The sequence below is a fragment of the Schistocerca cancellata genome, chromosome 1, assembly GCF_023864275.1.
Source record: "Schistocerca cancellata isolate TAMUIC-IGC-003103 chromosome 1, iqSchCanc2.1, whole genome shotgun sequence".
Taxonomy (NCBI): domain Eukaryota; kingdom Metazoa; phylum Arthropoda; class Insecta; order Orthoptera; family Acrididae; genus Schistocerca; species Schistocerca cancellata.
The window spans coordinates 100,685,329-100,690,867 of record NC_064626.1 but is presented as its reverse complement, the minus strand read 5'-3'; positions in this window follow the sequence as shown (position 1 = coordinate 100,690,867).

Sequence of the window (5,539 nt, the reverse complement as noted above, 5' to 3'; positions counted from 1 at the left end):
GATAATTGAAATGCCCTGGGAGTCGGGACAGGTTCCATCAGACTGGACAAAAGCAGTAATCACACCAATCTATAAACATGGAAACAGAAAAGATTGTAACAACTACAGTGGTATCTCTTTAATCAGCGTTGTGGGTAAAATCTTCTCAGGTATTGTTGAAAGGAAAGTGCGAGTATTAGTTGAGGACCAATTGGATGAAAATCAGTGTGGGTTTAGGCCTCTTAGAGGTTGTCAGGACCAGATCTTTAGCTTACGGCAAATAATTGAGAAGTGTTATGAGTGGAACAGGGAATTGTTTCTATGCTTTATAGATCTAGAAAAGGCATATGACCGGTTTCCTAGGAGGAAGTTATTGTCTGTTCTACAAGATTATGGAATAGGAGGCAAACTTTTGCAAGCAATTAAAGGTCTTTACATGGATAGTCAGGCAGCAGTTAGAGTTGACGGTAAATTGAGTTCATGGTTCAGAGTAGTTTGAGGGGTAAGACAAGGCTGCAACCTGTCTCCACTGTTGTTCATATTATTTATGGATCAAATGTTGAAAACAATAGACTGGGTGGGTGAGATTAAGATATGTGAACACAAAATAAGTAGTCTTGCATATGCGGATGACTTAGTTGTGATGGCAGATTCGATTGAAAGTTTGCAAAGTAATATTTCAGAGCTAGATCAGAAATGTAAGGACTATGGTATGAAGATTAGCATCTCCAAAAGGAAAGTAATGTCAGTGGGAAAGAAATATAAACGGATTGAGTGCCAAATAGGAGGAACAAAGTTAGAACAGGTGGACGGTTTCAAGTACTTAGGATGCATATTCTCACAGGATGGCAACATAGTGAAAGAACTGGAAGCGAGGTGTAGCAAAGCTAATGCAGTGAGCGCTCAGCTACGATCTACTCTCTTCTGCAAGAAGGAAGTCAGTACCAAGACTAAGTTATCTGTGCACCGTTCAATCTTTCGACCAACTTTGTTGTATGGGAGCGAAAGCTGGGTGAATTCAGGTTACCTTATCAACAAGGTTGAGGTTACGGATATAAAAGTAGCTAGGATGATTGCAGGTACTAGTAGATGGGAACAATGGCAGGAGGGTGTCCACAATGAGGAAATCAAAGAAAAACTGGGAATGAACTCTATAGATGTAGCAGTCAGGGCGAACAGGCTTAGATGGTGGGGTCATGTTACACGCATGGGAGAAGCAAGGTTACCCAAGAGACTCATGGATTCAGCAGTAGAGGGCAGGAGGGGGCAGACCGAGGAGAAGGTACCTGGATTCGGTTAAGAATGATTTTGAAGTAATAGGTTTAACATCAGAAGAGGCCCCCATGTTAGCACTGAATAGGGGATCATGGAGAAACTGTATAAGGGGGGCTATGCTCCAGACTGAACGCTGAAAGGCATAATCAGTCTTAAATGATGATGATGATGATGATGATGATGACTAACGGTGGGTACAGCTGTATGTATCCTACTGTAGCAGGCAAAGACCATTAGTTGATTAATTCCGTGAGGGTCTCGACACTTACTGACCATTTGCTTATTTGTACGTACAACAGGGCGACAGCTATGCTCCACTCTTCCACGTAGAAACCCGTCCCTCTCGACAGCTTATAATGACGTCAATTTTGTAGCAAAATTTCAATGACAATAGTAAAAGTTATTTCATTAATGAAATAAATTGCTTTATGATTTAACTGATGATACACTCCTGGAAATTGAAATAAGAACACCGTGAATTCATTGTTCCAGGAAGGGGAAACTTTATTGACACATTCCTGGGGTCAGATACATCACATGATCACACTGACAGAACCACAGGCACATAGACACAGGCAACAGAGCATGCACAATGTCGGCACTAGTACAGTGTATATCCACCTTTCGCAGCAATGCAGGCTGCTATTCTCCCATGGAGACGATCGTAGAGATGCTGGATGTAGTCCTGTGGAACGGCTTGCCATGCCATTTCCACCTGGCGCCTCAGTTGGACCAGCGTTCGTGCTGGACGTGCAGACCGCGTGAGACGACGCTTCATCCAGTCCCAAACATGCTCAATGGGGGACAGATCCGGAGATCTTGCTGGCCAGGGTAGTTGACTTACACCTTCTAGAGCACGTTGGGTGGCACGGGATACATGCGGACGTGCATTGTCCTGTTGGAACAGCAAGTTCCCTTGCCGGTCTAGGAATGGTAGAACGATGGGTTCGATGACGGTTTGGATGTACCGTGCACTATTCAGTGTCCCCTCGACGATCTTCAGTGGTGTACGGCAAGTGTAGGAGATCGCTACCCACACCATGATGCTGGGTGTTGGCCCTGTGTGCCTCGGTCGTATGCAGTCCTGATTGTGGCGCTCACCTGCACGGCGCCAAACACGCATACGACCATCATTGGCACCAAGGCAGAAGCGACTCTCATCGCTGAAGACGACACGTCTCCATTCGTCCCTCCATTCACGCCTGTCGCGACACCACTGGAGGCGGGCTGCACGATGTTGGGGCGTGAGCGGAAGGCGGCCTAACGGTGTGCGGGACCGTAGCCCAGCTTCATGGAGACGGTTGCGAATGGTCCTCGCCGATACCCCAGGAGCAACAGTGTCCCTAATTTGCTGGGAAGTGGCGGTGCGGTCCCCTACGGCACTGCGTAGGATCCTACGGTCTTGGCGTGCATCCGTGCGTCGCTGCAGTCCGGTCCCAGGTCGACGGGCACGTGCACCTTCCGCCGACCACTGGCGACAACATCGATGTACTGTGGAGACCTCACGCCCCACGTGTTGAGCAATTCGGCGGTATGTCCACCCGGCCTCCCGCATGCCCACTATACGCCCTCGCTCAAAGTCCGTCAACTGCACATACGATTCACGTCCACGCTGTCGCGGCATGCTACCAGTGTTAAAGACTGCGATGGAACTCCGTATGCCACGGCAAACTGGCTGACACTGACGGCGGCGGTGCACAAATGCTGCGCAGCTAGCGCCATTCGACGGCCAACACCGCGGTTCCTGGTGTGTCCGCTGTGCCGTGCGTGTGATCATTGCTTGTACAGCCCTCTCGCAGTGTCCGGAGCAAGTATGGTGGGTCTGACACACCGGTGTCAATGTGTTCATTTTTCCATTTTCAGGAGTGTATTTTAAGTCGTTAACAATATTTAAAAGTCACTATAATTCTTTTAAACAATTTTTCACAAAAATAAAATGTAAAAGTTTGCCAGAAGGTAAGATCGAACATGAATCGCCCGCATCGCAAGTCATTTCGCTGTGGTGCCGCTGCGTATAAATTGAAAGGCATATGAGCTGCGCGTAAAGCTTTCGAACCCTTTTCCTCGAGATCGTCTGGCTAGTGCGCTTTACAACTGTTATGGGTGGGCGCCCTGGCCTGCTGAGTCTCATCCCAACTGAATTTCAGAGACTGTAATGTCCTCTTGTTAATCAGAACCTTCCCTGAAACAAGTAAACATCTTGGTTGCAGCATCTGGCTGCAGCCTCCAACACATGTGCATGTATATAACTAAATAAGCACGTTTACACCGAATTTAAGTAACTGGCTGGAATAGTGCGAATTAGTACACAACAGTCCGCCTGCTTCGTTGAGAGGTAACGTGTTTGCCTGCTATACAGCAGGCCCGGATTCGATTCCTGGCCCGGCTGGAGATTTTCTCCGCTCGTGGACTGGGTGTTGTGTTTTCCTCGTCATTATCCCATCATCACCGACGCGCAAGTCGCCCAATGTGGCGCTACGTGAAATAAGACTTGCAGCCCGGCGGTCGAATTTCCCCCAATGGGGCCTCCCTGCCATCAATACCATACGATCATTTTATTTTTGTTTTAGTAAACAGTAAAGAGTGAACGGCCGAAAATACTGGCATAATAGAAAACACCTTGGAGAGCTACCAAACGTTTTCAATCAACTACGATTCCCTAACGGTTCTTTCAAATGATAGTGATACATGCTTTCAAGGTGCATATCATCCATGTCAGTGGCCAGAGATATTACCTGCTGAGTATATGTCTGTCAAAGGGCTCTTTGGTTCGGCGATGTCTTACGTGGGAGCCATCACGGAGTAGTGAGGAGAGCCTAGAGAGGGGGTGGTGGACAGGTGACAGCGTAGGCAACCATGTGTTTGAAGAGGCAGTGGAACTTGGCGGAGCGTTGCTGGCAAGGGGTGTGCTTGGGCTGCAGTGGTAATTTTGGATTCGTCAGCTGCTGTCGTAACGCTACACAGGAGCAGGGGGTCGCATGACAGAACTGAATTTCGTCGGGTAATGTGTGGCGCCTTCACTGAATTGCTTGCAGTAACGAGTCTATGTCAGCTGCTCTGTTACCTGCTGGCCTCGTTGTTGAGCCGCTTTATTTGAATGTTTCTGATTGGGAAGTAGTTCTTCGGCTCTCTGCAATAGTGGTTTCTGTTAAACCTCTCCTGCCAGCAGAGTACTGTGTTTCCCTACACCATGTCGGCATAGTTGTTATTTTTATCTAGCTAGGTTGGGCACGGTCTTAATCCCCTCGAACGTGTCTTGTTCTACAGAACTTCTTGCTTGATAATAAACAGTTAGAAATTGTAATTCTGCAACTTCCTTCCCTGAACTACAGGTGATCTGGAGCATTGCGTATTCACCGTTAGAGGGTGACTGAGTGTAAACGTTTTATTGCAAATCTTGTTTGAAGTTTTAGAATTATTTTTCTTTAGTCTTGCTTTCAGTATCAAGCAATTCTGCAACTTCCTTCCATGAACTTAACGTGATCTGGAGCATTGCGTATTCACCGTTTGAGGGTGACTGAGTGTAAACGTGCTATTGCAAACCTTGTTTGAAGTTTTAAAAGTCTTAACTCCCCTTCAAAGGCAGCTGTGTGTGGCCTTACTGTAGACAAAATGTGTACATTTTTTATAGTTTGAGAGCTCTAATTCCCACTGAAGGAAGACTTAGTGTAACTTTACCATTGCGAATACGTGCTTCAGCATTTGCAAAGTTGTTTCTCAATTCATCGTTAATATTACCTCAGGATAGAGTTTTCTCTATTTTAATCCACCCTTTAAAGGTGTCTCAGTTGATCTGTTCCCTTTTGTAAGCGTTGTATTAACCAAGCTTCAGAGTTTTCTTTTATACTAATTTTAGTAGTTGTGTTAAGGTTAATTCTTGATCATACCAGGTTGTTGATCAGCAAAAGTAAGAGTATTATTTATTAATTATTATTTGGTGTGTTTAGAAGAATTAGACTTGTCTATGTAATGTTGTCAAACTTATTTCATGCGTAGGCCGATGCCTAGACCAATTAAGAGGAGAAATACATGATCAGTATCTAATGCATTGTTCTTAACATTGTGAGAAAATTTTCTTCGATCGAATCGGTGAGCAAATAGTTGAAGTACATTGAACTCTTGTTTGCGACAAACTGAGTCGTGTGAGATTGGAGCTGTAAATGTTCTACACAATATCATGTGTTGTGGAATTCCACTTAAAGTTATGGATCTTGTTTGCTGTTACATATTAAATACCTGAATTTTCTCAGTTTGTTTACACTGAAAATATTTTAATGTTTTTAGA